The sequence below is a fragment of the Macrotis lagotis genome, chromosome 3, assembly GCF_037893015.1.
Source record: "Macrotis lagotis isolate mMagLag1 chromosome 3, bilby.v1.9.chrom.fasta, whole genome shotgun sequence".
NCBI classification, from domain to species: domain Eukaryota; kingdom Metazoa; phylum Chordata; class Mammalia; order Peramelemorphia; family Peramelidae; genus Macrotis; species Macrotis lagotis.
Genome location: NC_133660.1, coordinates 139,053,996 through 139,074,975, shown reverse-complemented (window position 1 = coordinate 139,074,975; position 20,980 = coordinate 139,053,996).

Here is a 20,980-nt window from a genome sequence, read left to right as displayed (position 1 = left end):
TAGACAGATTTATGTTCTTCATGTGAAAACTGCCTGTTCATATTCTTTTACAATTTATTAGTTGGGGAATATCTTTCTAAATTGCACTTATTTCTCTATATATTTTAGACATAAGTATTTTATCATCACTGGCTGTGAAAATTGTTTCCAAGTTTTCTTCATTCCTTGTGATTTTGTTTGAAATTTGGTTTTATTTGTGAAAAAACTATTTAATTTAATGCAATCAAAATTATAAATTTGCAGTTTCTAATATTCTCTCTTTCTTGTTTGGTTATAAACTCCTCCCCTCTCTATACATCTGAAAAGTAAACCATTTCTTGTTCTCCTAGTTGGTTTATGTTGCCACACTTTATGTCTAACTGCTGTTCTCAGTTTGACCTTGTCTTGGTATACAGTATGATATATTGTTCTATACTTAGTTTCTTCCACAATCTTTTCCATTTTCCTAGCAGTTTTTGTCAAATAGTGAGTTCCTAGTCTAGATAATATAGTCTTTGGATTTATCAAACAATTGATTACTATGGTCATTTACAATTTTTTCTTTTGTACCTAATCTAATTCTGTCTTCCCCCATTTGTACTTTTGTCTCTCCTTTCACCTTATCCCTCCTTTGTAGTGCTTTGCTACTAACCATTACTTCCCTGAATCTGCCCTCCCACCTATCACACCCCACTCCCTTTTATTTCCTCTTTCCTTTTTACTTTCCCCCCCTCTTTTTCCTCTCTCTCTCTACTAATACCCCCTCCATTCCCCCTTTTTTCGCTTGAAGGGTAGAATAAATTTTTAAACTCAATTGGGCATGCATGTTATTCTCTCTTTGAGTCAAATCTGTTGAGAGTAAGATTTACACATCCTCTCTTCTTTTCCCCAACTCTAATAAGTCCTTTGTGCCTCTTCATATGGTGGCTCTTCTTTCGCTACCTTTCTCCTAGTAGAATTCGTTTTTAATGTCTTTATTATGTTATCCCTGCTTTATACCCACACCCTCTATCTAAGTGTATTCTGTCCTATCTAAGTGTAACTGTCCTGTTACAAATACACCTCTCAAGAGTTATAAATAAATCCTGATAAATTTATAATCACATCCTCTGTTTTTCCCTTCCCAATATAAATATAATTCTTAAACATTGAAAATAGTATCTTCCCATGTTTAGTCTTACTGACTAGCTTTTTTCTTTCACGTTATTTTTTACACATCTCTTGTGTCTTGTATTTGAAGATTAAATTTTCTGTTCATTTGTTTTTTTAATTATTTAAGTGTGGGAGTCCTCTATTTTGGTGAAAATTCATTTTTTTCTCCAAAGAATATACTGAATTTTGCAGGGTAGTTAATTCTTGGTTGGATCTATTTTCCAGGTTTGTTGTTTTTCTTAAAAGTTACTTTACATTTTCTTCTATTTCTCTAATATTTTGGTTTTGTTTGGTGGAATTTCTATGACTTAAAGAGTCAGTTTCCATTTGTCCAGTTTTAATTTTTAGACCTTTCTTTCTTCAATTGGTTTTGTGTTTTCCTTTCCAGTTCTTTAATTTTAATTTTAAAGGAGTTGTTTTCTTTTTTCTGTTTGGTCAATTGCACTGTTAAATGTATCATTTTCTTCAGACAATATTTTGTGTTACCTTTTCTAATTTTTCATAGTATTCCTGTATGACCCTAATTTCTTTTCTCAATTGTACTTATTCCTCTCTTTTTTGGATTTTAAATCCTTTTTAATATCTTTCAAGAGGACTTTTTTGTATTTTAGACGAATTCATAATCCCCTTTGATGTTTCACATGTAGACATTTTATCACTATTTTTTTTTCTCCTCAGATGGTATTTTGATCTTCCCTGTCACCATAATGACTTTCTATAGTTTGTACTCTTTTTGTTTTTTTGTTCATTTTTAAAGCTGAGATCTGCTCCTGGGACACAGTCCCAAAATTTTTGTGGTGGGATCCAGATGTCTAGTCCCTGACTTGTTTTCTCTGGTGTCTCAGTTGCTCATGGTTTGTTTCTTGTTTGTGGTACTATCATTCCAGGCCTTGAACTTTGCCTTTCAAGCTGGGGTTGAGACCCTCATACTGCTGAACTGATACCTGAGCTGTGCTGTGGCTAAGAGACTTCTACTGGCTTCCTTGCTCCCTAACCTACACTGGGCTGCACTCCCTTCTACCCTCTTGAGAGAACTTTCCTGAAATTCCTCCAAGATCTCTTGACCTGAAAAATTGGTTCACTCTGTTTTTTTGTGGGTTCTATCATTTTTGACTCTTTTTAGAGGCTTTTGTTTGAGGAAAAGCTCTGGGAGCTTCTTAGCTTCTTGCCATCATCTTGGCTCTTCAATAAATATTCACTAAAAACTTAATGTGTTAAGTATGTACATAGTACAGGTACTGTACTAAGCACTGGAGATAAAAAAAAGGAAAGAAAATACCCCTCAGTTGGAAGCTTACAACCAAATGGGAAAGATAACATGAAAACTAAAGAAAATGATATTCAAGATACAAATGAAATGGTTACTAGATGGAGTACATTACCATTAATAGGGGTTGAAGAAAGCTTCCAGTAAAATATAGGATTTTAATTGTGTCTTGAAAGAAATCAGTAAAGTTAATAGAACTGGGTATTGAGAACATTTTAGTGTGGAAAAGTCAGGAAAAAACTTTCTTAAAGTGAGCGATAGAGAGCCTTGTTTGTAAAACAGCCAGGAGTCCAATGTCAGTAGATAAAAGAGTAGCAGGGAGCAAGGTGTAAGAAGAGGGAAAGAGTAGAAGGACTAAGTTATGAAGAATTTTTCATGTAACTCAGTACATTTTGTATTTTATCTTGATGTAAATAAGGATGCATTGGAGTTTACTGAATAGGTGACTGACTTGATTGGACCTGTGTTTTAGGAAAATCACTTCATGACTAAATTGAGAATGGATTAGAGAGAGAAGAGATCAGAGGAAAACACCCCCCCCCCCAACTGGCTGCTGTAATATTCTACATGAGGTGATGAGGTTCTGAATCAGAATTGTGGAAGAGGCATATAAAAGAGATGTTGCAGAGGTGAATGCAAGAGTTGTTGGCAGCAAGTTGGATGTAAGGAGCATGAGAGTTTGCAAAGAACCCAGGATAACTCTTAGTTTGTGAGCCAGAATAACTCTTATTGAAAGCATTCTTACTCTAAGATCTCTCATTCAGCTCCATTTTCCAGATGGGTTGTCTAAACAAATCCCTCTCTAAAGTTTTTCCAGCACTGAAAATGCATGAAATTACAAGTAATGAATCCAGGGAGGGGAAATAACTTTCCTAAGTACATACATATGGTAAGTAGAAGATTCAAGATTTTAGCTCAGATTACTACATTAGTTATGAAAATAAATATTCATTAAATAAGAAAGTGTAATGATGCACAATATATTACTTATTATCCTCTGGATGTAAAAAGGAGAAATAAAATTAATATCTACCTTTAACTGCTTTGAATTCTCTTGGGAGTAAATAAGAAAAATGTGCATGAGAAAATTCAAAATACATGAAAAAAATAATTTCTGAGTAAAATTGGATAATACTAGTAATCTGGGATTTTCTTTTTGTTTGAGGTTTTTGCAAGGCAAATGGGGTTAAGTGGCTTGCCCAAGGCCACATGGCTAGGTAATTATTAAGTGTCTGAGACCGGATTTGAACCCAGGTACTCCTGACTCCAGGGATGTTACTTTATCCACTGCGCCACCTAGCTGCCCTGTAATCTGGGATTTTCAATTAATTTCTTTTCAAACTCAACATATGCTATTGTTGTTGATGCTTGATAATTTTTCAGTCATGTCTTACTCCTTGTTTGGGGTATTCTTGGAAAAAATATTGGAATAAATTACCATTTCCTTTTCCAGATCATTTTACAGATGACTGGTTCAATGTCACCCAGTTGGTAAGTATTTGAGCTTAGATTTGAATTCAGGGAGATGAGTCTACTTGACTCAAGGCTCTGTGCTGTATTCATTTTATAACCCAGTTGCTCCAATATATGTTAAATATTGTTAGATGAAGTAGAACTTTCAGAATATCTTTATCTGTATAAGCAAGTCCTGAATATTTACTAGTATCCATATCAGAAAACAGATATTTTTACCTTTCTGATTTCTGTTATTTTATTGTACTAAATATGATCCTTTGAAAAATGATGGCAAGAAATATAGGTCAGGTAATAAATAATTATGGAGACTATGAATTTTTTGAGTTGATCTAAGAAAAAGTTTGAAGAGTAAAATTAGTCTATATAATGAAAATATCCAATGGACATGACCTTATTTGGGAAATTATGCATTTATGAAGAGAAAAAAGAAATGACTTTTCCTGGTATTATACACTTTGTTTTATAACTAGATGCTGAATTAAAAGTGCATCTAAAAGTAGGTGTGTGCAATCAGGCAGGACCTGATAGAAGAATCTCCATAAGATAAAAAATCTTTTATTTTTTTTTTAATTTTGAATAGCTCTAAATCATGGGTCTTTGGTTTGGGACAAAAGAAAATGTTTCTTATTATTTTCATCTGTGTAATATTTCTAATGACAAAATTTCCTAAATATTTTTGGCAAAAGATTGTGGACAGTAGAAAAGAGACCTTCCTTCCTTCCTTCCTTCCTTCCTTCCTTCCTTCCTTCCTTCCTTTCTTTATATTTCTTCCTTTAATTTATTATTTCAATAAAAAATAATTGAGTAACTAATGGACTTTGACAGAGGCTCTAAATAGGCTACAAAAATAAACATCATATAGTTCTAGTCTTGAAGGTGTCTATAAGCTAGTGGGGGTAGGTGATGATTTACAGTTTTCATTATTTTATTGCACTTTTTTTATATTTATTTAAGGTAATGGGGTTAAGTGAATTGTCCAAGATCACACAACTAAGCAATTATTAAGTGTCTTAGAGCAGTTTTGAATTCAGGTCCTACTGACTCCAGGGCCAATGCTCTATCACTGCACTACCTAGCTGCCCCTGTACTTTCTTTTAATAATTGAATCTTGCATTGCAAAAAAAGCCAAATATAATTTTGTTGAAAGAATAAATACATATTTATATTCAGCATACATTATTAAGTGACAAATGAACATTTAAAGATAATTTAATTTTAGTTAAGATTGTCACAATATTGAAGTTATTTTTAAATGGAACCAAGCAATTCCTTATAATAGATCAGCCCCTTTACCCCTCCACTCCCCTCCACCCCTGATCATAAGCATTTTTGAGATTTTTGGACTGAAGAAAAATGTTAAATAATCATTTGAAACTCAATGCAGTAGGAAAAAAACACAAATATGTAGAATGAATCAAACATTCAGATAAGCACTGGGTATACACACACACACACACACAAACACACAGACAAAAACTAGGCAGCCTTTTGCTTTTAAAGAGCTCATTTTCAAATTGAAAGAAACAAAGATATAGTAGAGCTAAACTACAAGGTGCATAGAAATGCCAGTGTCAAGATCCAGGTGTCATAGGGAGCATTGTTGGGCAATTGATGGAATTTGAGTGAATGAGATTCATGCTAGATTGGTTGGAGATATATAAAAGGATCTCACTATGTTTCTTATAAATGTCTCTAAGAATGTGTGAATATGCAAACTTTTCTTGTTTCAAAAAACAGGTGTAACTTGGTCAATACAATTAATTGGTCCCCCAAAAGGTTTTGTGTTAGTTAAAATAGCTGTTCAGTGGGCAGCAAGAATCCATGGACAATAATATTTAGAGGGATCTTTTACCATTTTTTGATGAGGGAGACTTGTTTGTGAAGAATTTATCAAATTGTTTCAAAATGGTTGAAAAAGACCTTCCCTAATGGCGGCAAATAAGTCTGTTTTAAGAAAGAATCACCAATTGAATGGAAAAATTTAATTTAATATATTAATTATATAAATATCACATTTTCACTGATCAGATGGCTAGCCTTGGAATCAAGGATTAAATATAACCTTCACTAAATTTTGCAATGACAGGCAAGTAAGGTCTTTTCCTTGCCCTAAGCAATTTTGTAAGGATATAAAACTGAAAAAGGGGAGGCAGTATAGAACAACCGACTATAACCTGAAGAACTAGATTCAAATCTGGAAAAATCAATCCCTATATAACCTCAGGCTGATTACTTCCCTAAGTGAGGGAAGTAGACTAGCTGCTGTACAATTATGACTGTAAGACTATATGACCTCTAAGATCCTTTCATTCCCCAAAGCTATTAAGTCAATGCTGTCTACAATCAATGAAATCATAAGCCTTGGTAGAAAATAAGTAATAATATTAATGATGTCAATAGTAATAGGGTCTTTCCTCAAATCATATTTTTAAAAATAAATCCTACAAACCAATGAAAGGAAAATCAGCATTTTTAAATATTTCAAAAGGTTCGTTTTTTTAAGCCAAAGAGAAAAACTTGTTTTTAATTGCAGTCTTTTAAGATAAGAAGAGCTATTTATTTCAATGTCTCTCTCTCTCTCCAGTTGTGTGGACCAGGGATAATTAGACTGTTTATAATTTTCATCCCAATAGGAATGCATCTTTCCTCTTTTCTTGCTAAGCCTTCAGCATAATGAAGTACTTTAATGTTCTAACAAGGGCGAATGAATGGTAAGTCTGAAGTGCAAGTTCACCAGCTTAGGCAAATGTTCCTTTTATGCACTGGCTTTGAAAGAATCAGTGAATGGTGAAGGCAAAACATGCTTCTTATCATCTGAGTGGTGTGTGGAATGAAAAAAAAAAAAGAAAGAATGTGTTATATCCTTTTTGGAGTTTTTTTTTATATTTATTTCTGGAAGCAAAGGCTTGGAGATTATATGATCAGCTCATCATCCAACAGAAGTTAGTTTGTTAAAGCTGATTAAGACCTGGGGGACTGTTATGATAACATGAGGCATGCACTCCGATACTCGACACCAGCAGCTATTCTTGTATTAAATGATTTATTTTCCTTTTGAACAGTTCACCTTTGATCAATTTAATTTGACTATCTGTATTCCAATTCTGTTGTATTGCTTCATTTCATACATGCCATTCCTATCAAACTGACTTACTTGTAGGTCACGTTCCATTTCCAGTTTTCCATCCTTACTGTATGCTAGAATACTTGGCTTTCTTCCTGGGATGTTACAAATATTATCAACCTGCTTAGGAATCCTTTCCTGATTCTTCTAGTTGTTAATATTAACTCCCTATTTGGTATTTCCGCATGGGAACTCTTTAAAATGATGAATTCAGAGCCCAAATAGAACATAAGCAAAGCAGCTCATTATGTACTTTATATTTTTTTGAAATATTTCTATGTATTTTATCACCTTGAACTAGAATGTAAACTCTTTGAGGGCCTGGATTGTTTTTGTCTCTGCATTCTCAGACCCTAGCACATGGGAGAGACTTTGTAAATATTTATTGAATTGAGTTGTATGGTTGTCATCAATTTTTAATAGATTGCAATAGTTTTCCAATTGTAAAATGCTCCTATTTCCTGGGGTGAGAGTTGCAATAAGCATGAAAATAAATATAATAATTAGATAATGACTATATAGAAACAAATGTTAATTAAAATCCATGAAATATACAGTGTTAACTGAGTCCATATCAACTCTCTGGTGTGAAATGATTTTTACTGGTTGTTGGGCCACAAAGAAAAAAGCCTAAACCTATCTCCACCTCACAGTGGTGTTTCATGGGCTAATTTGTACAACTAATTAAAAATTAAAGTCTGGCTTGAGACTAAGAAAAGGAAATTCTTACAAAACTAGACATTTACGTATCTATTCTCTTCTTACTGTAATGTTTTCATAAACCTTCAGAATATCCATCAAATCATTTTATTCTTATTATCAGAATTATTTTTACAACATCCTACTGGGAGATAAAAGAATACAAGAAAGCTTAGTGAAGAAATATCTTCATTTGTGGCATTTATGAACTATTCCTTGGATTTACTATCTGTTCATACACCTATCACCAGTATCAAACTGAACTATGTGGTTTGTTATGTTTGTTGTTTTCCAATTATTGGAAAGTTGCAGTTTATATAATGTTTACCAACTCTGGAAAATTTTGTTAGCTAGCCAATGTTTCTCTTCCAATTTTTAAAAATTCTACTTGGAAAATAAATTCAGCATGCCAGTTTGCAAAACAAAAAAGATTTATGAAATATACGGAAAAGGTTTCCTCAAGGATTGATAGGCTTATTGACTCATACAAACTCCAGAAAATATTCCTGTGAATAGCAAAAAGTACGGAGAATGAAAAGGCAGAATTTTGGAATGCCACCAATTACCTGTGTTATCTTGGACAAACTATTTGACTTTTTCTCTACCTTACTTTCATCAATTATAAAAAACAAAAGAAGGAGGACATTCATTTAAAATGTAGAAATATCAGATAAGCTATAATTTTGGAAACTGTAAAATTCTGTCATAAAATACGTAATATCATGGTAATTATTATTTTTGGTAGACTAAATAAAAAATTTAATTTTTTTACTATAAAAATACTATAATTCAGAGAAAAAAAGAATGGCTAAAATGTTTTCCTAATAGTGACCAAACCTAAGAATAAGGCATTTTTCCAGAGATCACACCTGATTTAACACCTTTAGAAACACCTTTTTCAAACCATTGTTTTTTAGGCTTTTTGCAAGTCAGTGGGGTTAACTGGCTTTCCCAAGGCTACACAGCTAGGCAATTATTAAGTTTCTGAGGTCAGATTTGAACTCAGGTATTCATGATTACAAGGCCAGTATTCTAAGCCCCCAATCTTTTTTTTATTAAAGATTTTATTTATTTTGAGTTTTACAGTTTTTCCCCTAATCTTGCTTCCCTCTGCCCACACCCCACAGAAAGCAATTGGTCAGCCTTTACATTGTTTCCATGGTATTCACTGATCCAAATTGAGTGTGATGAAAGAGAAATCATATCCTTAAGGACGAAACATAAAGTATAAGAGATAGCAAGATTAGACAATAAGTTATCAGTTATTTTTTCTAAATTTAAGGTAATAGTACTTGGTCTTTGTTCAAACTCCACAGTTTTCTCTGGTTACAGAGGGCATTCTCCACTGCAGAGAGTCCCAAATTGTTCCTGATTGTTGCCATGATAGAATGAGCAAGTCCATCAAGGTTGATCATTACCCCCATGCTGTTGTTAGGGTGTACTGTGTTTTTCTGGTTCTGCTCATCTCACTCAGCATCAGTTCATGCAAATAAATCCCTCCAGGCTTCCCTGAATTCCCATTGCTCCTAGTTTCTAATAGAACAATAGTGTTCCATGCTATGAATATTTTTGTATAATTGATGTTTTTACCCTTTTTCATCATCTCTTCCGGATAGAGATTGAGAAGAGGTATTGCTGGATCAAGGGGTATGCACATTTTTGTTGCCTTTTGGGCATAGTTCGAAATTCCTGTCCAGAAAGGTTGGATGAGTTCACAGCTCCACCAACAAAGTAATAGTGTCCCAGATTTCCTACAACCCTTCCAACAATGATCATTATTCTTTCTGGTCATATTGGTGAGTCTGAGAGGTGTGAGGTGGTACCTCCGAGAAGCTTTAATTGGCATTTCTCTAGTAAGTAATGATTTAGAACAATTTTTCATATAACTATGGATTGCTTTTATATTATCATCTGTAAATTACCTTTGCATATCCTTTGACCATTTGTCAATTGGGGAATGGCTTTTTTTTAAAATATGACTCAATTCTCTGTATATTTTAGAAAAGAGCTCTTTTTCAGAAAAACATAGTTGTAAAGATTGTTTCCCAGTTTACTACATTTCTTTTGATCTTGGTAACAGAGGTTTTGTCTGTGCAAAAGCTTTTTAATTTAATGTAATCGAAATCATCTAGTTTGTTTTTAGTCATGTTCTCCATCTCTTTTCCTTAGTCATTAACTGATTCCCTTTCCATAGATCTGACAGGTAAACTAGTCCTGGATCTTCTAATTTGCTTATAGTCTTGTTTTTTCTGTCTAAATCCTGTATCCATTTGTATCTTATCTTGTTATAGGGTGTGAGGTGTTGGTCTAATCTAAGTTTCTTCCATAATAACTTCAAATTTTCCCAGCAGTTTTTATGGAATAGAGAGATTTTATCCCAATAGCTGGACTCTTTGGGTGTATCAAAGAGCAGATTACTATAAATGTTTCCTGCTATTGCACCTAGTCTGTTCCACTGGTCCACCACTCTGTTTCTTAGCCAATACCAGATAGCTTTGGTGGCTGATGCTTTATAATATAATTTTAGATCAGGTAGGACTGAGTCCCCTTCTTCAGCACTTTTTTTTCATTGAATCCCTGGAAATTCTTGACTTTTTATTTCCCCATATGAATTTACTAACAACCTTTTCTAATTCATTAAAGTCATCTTTTGGAATTTTGATTGGTATGGCACTAAACAGGTAGTTTAGTTTTGGTAAAATTGTTAGTCATATTTATTATATTAGCTCTACCTATCCATGAGCAGTTGATGTTTGCCCAGTTATTTAAATCTGATTTAATTTGTGTGAGAAGTGTTTTATAATTGTTTTCAAAAAGTTTCTGAGTCTGCCTTCATGAATAGACTCCCAGGTATTTTATATTGTCTGAGGTTACTTTGAATGGGATTTCTTTTTCTAGCTCTTCCTGCTGTATCTCGCTAGACATATATAGAAAACATGAGGATTCATGAGGGTTTATTTTATATCCTGCAACTTTGCTAAAATTGCAGTTTTTTGGGATGATTTCTTGGGATTCTTTAGGTATACCATCATGTCATCTGTGAGAGTTTTGTTTCTCCCTTCCCAATTGTAATTCCTTCAATTTCTTTTTTCTTCTCTAATTGCTGAAGCTAATATTTCTAATACGATATTGAATAGCAGTGGTGATAATGTGCATCCTTGTTTCACTGCAGATCTTTTGGGGAATGCCTCTAGCCTCTCCCCATTGAATATAATGCTTGCTGATGGTTTCAGATAGATATTGCTTATTAGTCTAAGAAACAGTCTATTTATTCCTACAGTCTCTAGTGTTTTTAGTAGGAATGGGTGCTATAATTTGTCAAAAGCTTTTTCAGCATCTATTGATATGATCATCTAATTGCTGATAGGTTTGTTGTTGATATAATTGATTTATACAAACAGTTTTTTTTTTAATATTGAACCAATCCTGCATTCCTGGGATGAATCCTCCATGGTCAAAGTGTATTATCCTAGTGATAACTTGTTGTAATCATTTTGCTAAGATTTTATGTAAGATTTTTGCATCTATATTCATCAGGGAGATAGGTCTATAATTTTCTTTCTCTGTTTTAACTTTTGCTGATTTAGGTATCAGCACTATATTGGTTTCATAGAAAGAGTTAGGCAGAGTTCTGTCTTCCCCTATTTTCCCAAAGTTTTTATATAGAATTGGAAACAATTGTTCCTTAAATGTTTGGTAGAATTCACTTGTGAATCCATCAGGGCCTGGAGATTTTTTTCTTAGGGATTTCAATGATGGCTTGTTGAATTTCTTCTTTGGAGATAGGGTTGTTTAGCTATTTAATCTCCTCTTCATTTAACCTGGACAACTTATATTTTTGTAAATATTCATCCATTTCACTTAGATTATCAAATTTGTTGACATAGAGTTAGGCAAAATAATTCTAAATTATCACTTTAATTTCTTCCTCATTGGTGGTGATTTCATCTTTTTCATTTATGATACTAGCAATTTGGTTTTCTTCTTTATTTTTTTAAACAAATTGACCAGAGGTTTATCAATTTTATTGGTTTTTTCATAGAACCAACTTTTGGTTTTATTTATTAATTCAATAGTTATTTTTGCTTTTGCTTTTATTTCTCCTTCAATTTTTAGAATTTCTAATTTGGTATTTAATTGGGGATTTTTAATTTGTTCTTTCTCTAATTTTCAGTTGAATATTTAATTCATTGATTTCCTCTTTCTCTGATTTATTTATGTAACCAATTAAAGATATAATATATCCTCTGACAATTGTTTTCAGTGATTCCCATAGCTTTTGGTTTGTTGTTTCTTTATTGTCATTATCTAGGATAAACTAATTAATTCTTTCTAGTATTTGTTGTTTGATCCACTCATTTTTTAAAATGAGGTTATTCAGTTTCCAATTAATTTTGAGTCTATATCTCCCTAGCTCAATATTGCATATAATTTTTGTTGAATTTTGATCTGAGATAGATGTATTCATTATTTCTGCCTTTTTGCAGTTGGTCATTAGGTTTTTATGCCCTAGTACATGATCTATTTTTTTATAAGTGCCATGTACTGCAGAGAAAAATGTATATTCCATTCTATCTTCATTCAATTTCCTCCATAAGTCTATCATATCTAGTTTTTCTAATAATCTATTTACCTCCTTAACTTCTTGTTTGTTTATTTTATGATTCAATTTATCTAGATCTGAGACTGGGAGATTGATGTCTCCCACTGGTAGGGTTTTGCTGTCTATGTCTTCTTGTAGTTCTTTCAGCTTCTCCTCTAAGAATTTATGGTACCTTTTAGGAGGATAAAGTTTCCTTCCTTTTCTCTTTTAATGCTATCTATTTTTGGAGCTGCTTCATCTGAGATAAGGATTGCTACCCCTGCTTTTTTCACTTCAGCTGATGCAAAATATATTTTGCTCCAATGTTTTACCTTTATTCTATATGTATCTCTCTGCTTCAAATGAGTTTCTTGTAAACAGGATATTATAGGATTCTGCTTTTTAATCCACTCTGTTATTCACATTCAAAGTTATAATTACTAATTCTTTATTGCCCTCCATGCTACCTTCCCTCTGTTTGTATTTTTCCCTTCCCCCCTTATCTGTATTTCCCAGTATTTTGTTTCTCAATAACAGTCCCTTTAGTGTGTTTGCCCTCCTATATACACCCTCCTCCCTTTTCTTTCCCCTTTCCCTTTTTCCCCTTTCCCTTCCCTTTCCTTCCTTCTATTAGTTCCTGTTACCCCCTCCCCTTTTCCTCTTTTAATACTTGAAAGGTTATATATTTTTTAAGTTAACAGGCTATGTGTGTAAGTTAACTTTACAGCCAAATCTGATGAGAATAAGAGTCAGGTGTTTCTCATCTCCCTTCTTCCCCTCTATTACCACAGGCATTTTGTAGCTTTTAATGTAATTAGATTTAACCCATTCAATCCCCTCCCTCCTCCTGTCTCCTTCCTGCCCCCCCTTTTAATGAGGAGGTGTTTTTAAATCATTCCATCTGAGTCATAAAACATTTGAGTATCCATCACTTCTAGCTAAATTCATTCTAACAGAGTTGCAATTCTTGAGATTTATTAGAGTCTTTCTCCCAAGTAGGGACATAGCCAGTTTCATCCCATTGGATAGCAGTCTCATGGATAAGTCATGAGTGTCCATCACTTCTGGCTAGGTATATTCTCTCTGTTAGAGTTACAATTCTCAAGAGTTATGAGAACCTTTTTTCCATGCTGGGATATGGCCAGTTTCAACTTGTTGGATAGCAGGATTTTTTTTACTCCCCCCCCCCCCTTATTTTTACCATTTAATGTGTCTCTTGAGTGTCCTTTTTGATGTCCAAATTTTTATCTAGTTCTGGTATTTTCATCAGGAATTTTTGGCATTCCTCATTTCATTAAATATCCATCTTTTACCCTAAAAAAGAAGGCTCAGCTTTGCAGGATATCAGATTTTTGGCTGCATTCCAAGCTCACTTGCTCTTTGGAATATCTTGTTCCATGTCCTTTGATCCCTTAATGTTGATGCAGCCAGGTGCTGCATAATCTTTGCTGAGGCTCCTTGGTATTTAAATTGTTTCTTTCTGGCTACTTGCAGGATTATCACTTTTATCTGATAGTTCTGGAATTTGGCCACAACATTCCTTGGTGTTTTCATTTTAAGATCTCTTTCTGGAGGGGATTGATGTATTTTTTCAGTAACTACTTTGCCCTCTGGTTGCAGGATATCAGGATAATTTTCCATCACTAATTCCTGTAATATTAAGTCCAGGCTTTTTTTTCTCTTCAATGTTTTCAGGAAGTCCAGTAATCCTCAGGTTGCCCCTCTCAATCTATTCTTGAGGTCAGTGGTTTTGCTGACGAGGTATTTTAAATTTTCTTCTATTTTTTTCCCATTTTAGGTTTTGTTTAAAAGGCTTTTGCTGTCTCATGAAGTCATTAGTTTCCGAATATTCCATTCTTTTTTTTAGAGGAGTTACTTCATTTACCTTTTGCAGCTTCTTTTCCAATTAGTCACTTCTATATTTGAAAAAGCTTTCCATTTGACCAGTTGAGAGAATTATTTTCTTTTTGCATTTGACCATTTGAGGTTTTGAGAGAATTATTTTCTTTTTGCATTTGACCAATTGTGGTTTTGAGAGAATTATTTTCTTTTGCATTTACCCAATTGAGGATCTGAGAGAATTATTCTAATTTTGTATTTGTCCAATTGTATTTTTCAATGATTTGTTTTCTTTTTGCAATGTATTAATTGACTCCCGAAATTCTCCAATTGATTTTTAAACTCCTTCCTTATTTCTTCAGGGAAGTCTTTCTGTGCTGGAGACCAGATCATATTCTCCTCAGAGGTTCTAGGTCTCTCTGAGTTAGGGTCTTTTCCTTCCAAGAATTTTTCTTTGGATCTGCCTTTCTGCTGACATTTCTTCATTTTGCTAAGACCTTTAATTATGTAGGGGTTGGTTCACAGAGGATTGGTGTTGAGATCACTAGAAGCATTTCTCACTGTGTGCAATACCTCCAGCCGGCTAGTAGGAGGTGTTGGTTGCTTTCTCTTGAATGTCTATGACCCTGTTTTAGGCATACTCTTCTAGTCTAGAGGGAGTGATTGAAGCTGTTACTTTCCTCTTCAGTCAGTGGTGGGTTTTTCTCTGGGGTGAGGTCATCCCTTTCCCTTTTGTCAGCTAAATTGGCTCTTTTGCTCACACACCTGTGCCTGGGGCAGAAGTAGTCTGCAACTGTGTTTGTTCTGGGAAGAGGCTTTCACAGTAATGGAGGTGTGGACTCAGAGTTCCACCTGACCAGAGGAGCCCAGGGATGATGTCCTCACCTCTCCTGCACCAGAACTACCCCCCCCCAGCCCTTTAGGCAAGCTCCAGAAGGTCAGTGCCACCACCAATGCCTCTGCCCCCTCCCCCTGGTCTAGCCCTGCTGCTGATCAAGCAGTTCAGGCTCTTGGGCCCTCAGGCTCCCAGGCTCCAACTCCACTGCTAATCAGGCTGAGCAGAGGCTAATCTACCCTCTGCACCTGGACTCACCCAGGAAGTTGGAAAACAAACCCTGAGGTAGATGTATGTTCTTTCTCCAGGCTTTTCTTTCTGGGTTTTGTGGATTGGATTTCTGCTAAGAGGTTTGTTTCATATCATAGATGGGGAAATATCAGGAGACTTTAGAACTCTGTCTGTATTCTCTCCACCATCTTTGCAGGAAGTCAAACTGCTCTTTAAGGGAAATTAGAAAATATCATTATTCCAAATATTAGTGATAACACCATGCATAAGTATAATTATGCCAAAAAGGTATGTACTACTAGAATTATTGAATGTCACCAAAATTCAGGGTGGTACCTATGAATTGGTGAAAGTGAAAGTGGATTCTCAAAGCCTTCCATAGCCAATATATTTAGGAATTCAATTACAAGCTGACAAACAAATGTCTGAAAAACTGTTATGCCAGGCAGATTTATGAACAAAAAATGGAGTCATTTGTAATAATCAATCAAAGTCAAGTCATTGCCATCAGAAATCATGGAAAGGTTATCCTTAAGGAATTCAGATTTGTTTATCAATGCAGGTTATGCAAGGAAATGAAAAAAATGATGTGACTTATGACTGAAGAAGAAAAATAGATAACATCTATGGAATATTCTGAAAGAAATAATCATATGATCAGAAGGAAAAGCTAAATGTCTTTCATCAACTAATAGAAAATCAATCTCTGTACCAAAAATCAGACTGCAAAATAGCCTTGAGAATTCAATAAAAGACCTGTTATTGAAATTGAACCATTATCACAGACTGAACTATTTCACAAAATCTTTCAAAAATTTCATTGTTCTAAACAAATTTAAGAATGATTATTGCTACATTTTTGCAATAATGACTACTCATAATCTCCAAACTCTGTGGAATGATAAGCTTTTATAATTTAGAATCTTAGAGGGAGAAATCAATATCATATGGGAAAATAACGAGGTTCAAATCATCCTTACAATCTTCCGATTGGAACTGTCCCAAAGATGCTTTCAGTGAAATACAGAAATTGATTCATTTCAATTTTTTTCTTCAGTTATAAAAATCAGTTTGTTCATTTGCTGCAGAACAGTTCACATAAAATAATAGGACTGTGATTAGAAAGATGAGAACAAGGTGACAGTAATGACATGACTCTTCTGGTTTATCAGTCTCTGATGAACTTGTTTAATCTACATTAATCCCTTGTTTGAATGGACAAAAGTGAGTTCTTTAATATTCAAAACATCAAAATGAACTGATTGGAATCTCAATGAGGTGCAAGAATCTCTTGAAACATTGACTGACCAAATTAACCCTCCAGTGATTCTACCTTTATTACCATATTAAAGCAACAATTATTACTAGGTTACAATAATTGAGTTGGAATAAGAATTAACACTTCTCTGTTTTCTCTCGAATCTGCCTTTTTCATGTCTATTTTCTGATCATATTTTTATTCTTCCTGTCTTTTCCTCACTGTCAGTCAAGAAGACTTGGGTTTAAATCTGAACTTAAACAATTACTAATTCTGTGCTGTTAGAGAATTCATCTAATCTCTGACTTCCTCAGTTTCCTTAATTATAAAAATCCTTAAATGTTAAATGGTAACATATCATTCACTTCCCAAAATAGATATGAGATTCAAATGAGAAATTTGCACAATATTTATCACAGTAACTGTTCAAAGCAGGTGCTTAATAAAAGCTTATTCCTTTTCTCTTCAAATTGTTCTTTCTTTCTTCTCCTTATTTCAGTTTTGTTAAAATTAACTTCTCCATTTGAAATTTCTTCTCCATTTTCCTCATCTGCACCATTTCTTTCTCTATACCTTTATGTCTTTGCTTGTTTTCTTTAAGAACCCTTTTTCTTCCATTCAATTTTCCTTTAAGAATATTTGCAATTTACTTTTTTGGGGAGTGGAGAAATGGGGTTAATTAACTTTGCCCAAGATCACTCAGTTAATACTCATCAAGTATCTGAGGTTGGATTTGAAATTGGGTCCTTCTTACTCCAGGACCAGCACACTAATTACCATGCCATCTTTCTGTCCCTAATTGTATCAACATTTGGCTCATTTTTTTGTTTTTCTCTTATACTTTCTTTCCATCTTTCTTTAACCCTATGCTACAGGTACTAATATTGCATTTGTCTATATAAATCTGTTGAATAGATGTATAAGGTAAAGATGAATAAATTAATTTACATAGAGGTCATTATTCTTTGATATTTGTATTTGAGAAGTTGGATTTTTAAGAGGATTAAACATGAACTTCTGCAAAAAGAAAAAAAGTTACCTTAACAGATATGTCATTACCTTTTTAGTATGTGAACAATTTTATAGTAAAAATGGGATAGAAAATGTACTTTTTTGTGCAAAAAAAAGGAATACATTTCAACTGTGAAGAAGCAATATTAAAAACAAAATTTAAGAGACAGATAGGAAGATATATATTTCTTCATTTAGATAATTCTGAATACCTGCTGAAGATCAAAATCAGATTGAGACAATTTATTTTAGTGGTTCATCAATTTATTTGCATCTACTTGCTTCTAGATATTGGATATTGAAAATTCAAAATGTGGTAACCCAAATAACCATTTGCAGAATATGGTAAAAGTAACTAAGTATTATTGATTTTATAACTTTTAAAAATTTAATTTGACTTCAAGCAATGTTGAATCTCAGGACATCAGTTAGCACTGATTTAATCCATTACTAGTGTTGAAGAATCTAGCAGAAGAGAAAAGAAACAATCAGATAGAGGGTATAGAGATCAGAAAATAAAAGAAGGCTATTAATAATACCACAGGAAATTTGACTGATAGTTGCTGGGTTAGGAGTCCCTGTTTGACTGCAGAAAGTAAAGCTCATTGAAAGAAGTGAATTATAGTCTCCAATAACCAGTTATGAGTTAGTTTAAATTTCCTAGAAGAAGATTATGATCTCTTGCTCTCTAGATAAGAAGAAACAGATAGGAAAAGATAATTTCTATATCCACTTTCCTGTTAGAAGGGTTTTGAATCTTAATGACTTCCATTTGAATGAAGAGCTAGTAGGTTTCTCTGTTATGTGTAGGAAACCAATTTAAGAGAAAAATTGAGAACTAATTTAATAAATCAGTATTCTGTCAAGTGAGAACTTTGCTGGGATTGTTTACTTTGCTTTGTGAGTCAGTTTGGAAACATTTAAGTGATTACTATATCCTAAACACTTTGCTAAATGCTGACTTGAAATAAAGTGACCTGTTTTATCAGTTCAATATTAGAAGTGGAGAAAATTAACCTAAGAGAAAAGCTAGGAGGGTCAGAACAGGTTGGAAGGGAAAAGAGGGGGAAGAGAAATCAGGGACATGGCATTTGGTAGGGTACATGTTTTTCTGTGAACTTGTGGGTTTTTCCTTCTTCTTATGAATTCTTGATATGATTCTTTTAGTAGGTACCTACTCTTTCTTTAGACATGGTATGCATTGATAAAGGAGTATAATCTAGTTTTATATATGAATTTAATGTTTTGAATATTACCACATTTGTTTTATCTGAATGTGTTGTTAAAGTATTCTTATATTAGTCTGTTTATTGTTTATTGTTTAACATTGAAGGATGTCCAGGGATTAATTTTGTCTAAATTGAAGACAAAATTATGAATATCACGAACTATAGTTATACATAGAAGGAAAATATTTTCCCTAAAATAATATTACCCCTAACCTCATAAAAGACTGATGGCTGATTTCCAAAAACCCCAATTTAACATTACAAGAGTAAATTGGGGAATATCGTCCAGAGAAAAGAATTATATTTTGGCCCTGCCTCTTGTATATATGTTTAGAAAGAAGAAAATTAGAAGAAGAATTCTGACCTTTTTTCCTTCAAATCTCTTTCTATTGCACCATATTGATATTGTCAATTATAAATATTGCTGGTCCCATATAGCATTATGAGGAAATACAGAGCAGTGAGATGCCAGGTTGACTGGAAATATCTTAATATAATATTGCTACTCTATAGTTTTCTGAAATAAGTTTATGCCAAAGATTTGTGTTACTGGTAGTTTTAAATCTGAAATTTGATGTGATTTGATTGTAACATCTTCATGATTTCATGTGTAATGCTGTATACTATTCTAAAGTACATCTCTATTCTAGCTCTAAAATTCTGGGGTTTTTTTACATCTTTCCCCAACTTGTTACTTACACCTTGCATGTTGTCTTACCTTTTCTACATTCACCTAAATCTTTCCTATACCTCAAAGACAATCAAAATTGTAAGAATAGTATTGTAAGATTTTGGGAAGTAAATACTTGTGGATTCATATTTCATGCTGAAAATTCCTGTGGAAATGGAATAGAAATGGTACCAAAAGATTAGATGTTCTTTATTTTTCATGATACTTCATGTGAAAGGGGTAGCAATATCTAAATAAATAAAAAACTGAGTTAATTAAATACATTTTCAGGATAAAATATAACTATATAAATTAAACCCATTATTTTCCTTTTTAAAAATCTTAGAGAAAAAATATCATATATTTATAGATGGAAGGGATTGTAATAGTAATCCAGTCTGATCCAGTTCATGTTATAACTTGTTTCAGAAAACTATAGAACAGCAATATTACATTAATGAAGTCAGATTAGACTCATGAAGATGAGTCTTCCTGATCCCTAGATCAGTGCTCTATCCACTGTACTATCTAACTGCTTTAAGAATAAGGAGAGATTTTCTCTTTTTTTGGAGCAAAAGGTTTCCTAGTTAGAATTTTTATAGACATATTTTTTTTTATTTTAGAAAATCAATGCATGATTTTTTACATCATAAAATTCAGCTGTTTTATGAAATTTAATAGGATTATACTATTGGTCCTGTTTTTATCATGTTGACTAGTATTTTGCATATGTGAATTATAAACTATTATATGATGGAAAACAAGGCAATAATGACTAGTCTGCAAAAGAATGAACAATTTCTGATGCCCAGAATAATACCATATGTCTACTAATAAAATATTTGTTTTTAATCTTAGTAAATTTTATGAAACCAAGAAAAACGAATCAGGTTTGGTCAAATCATTGAAGCATCTGCTTAAGTATATTTGGAAAAGCTCAATCTAAAGATAAAATTATTTAACAGGCATTGTAAATGAAATATTATAAAACTCATGCCACTTGTGACTCAGAAATAAATATATTTGATTTGAAAAACATATAGGATCAGAGAAAAAATATATCTGTGCTAGTATAGTTGAATCAGGTGCTGTTTGTAATTGTTTATTAATCTTGGAGAGTTATCCTGGAAATCCTGGTCTCACAGTCTACAAAACATCATCATGGCCATCTTTGGGCTAATTGGCAAAGGCAAAGACTTTAGATAACTTACTTGTATTATATTAACATAATTTGATTTTTCACATAAAAATAATTCAGTGCAGAGTTTGTCAGTTACTACATGAATAACTAAAATCAATATAATCTATGCAGAATTCAGGAAACTTTAACTTTATGTCCTCCCCAAAATTATCTGCTCTGCTTAATAGTACAAGTCTTAAAACTTCAAATCACTATGCTATGGAAGACATATTCAGAATTTTTTAATATATTTTGGAAAGTATTTATTAGAATAATCATCTAATCAAAAGCCCATTTACATAGAGGAATAATAAAAATACAAAGATCAGGATTTGATATTTGAATATTTTTAGCATTAATATAATTAATAACTTTCATAGCAAACAGTGAACTTTGATCATTTAGTTTTTAACCAAACACATTCTTCAACTAGGCACTACCAATTTAA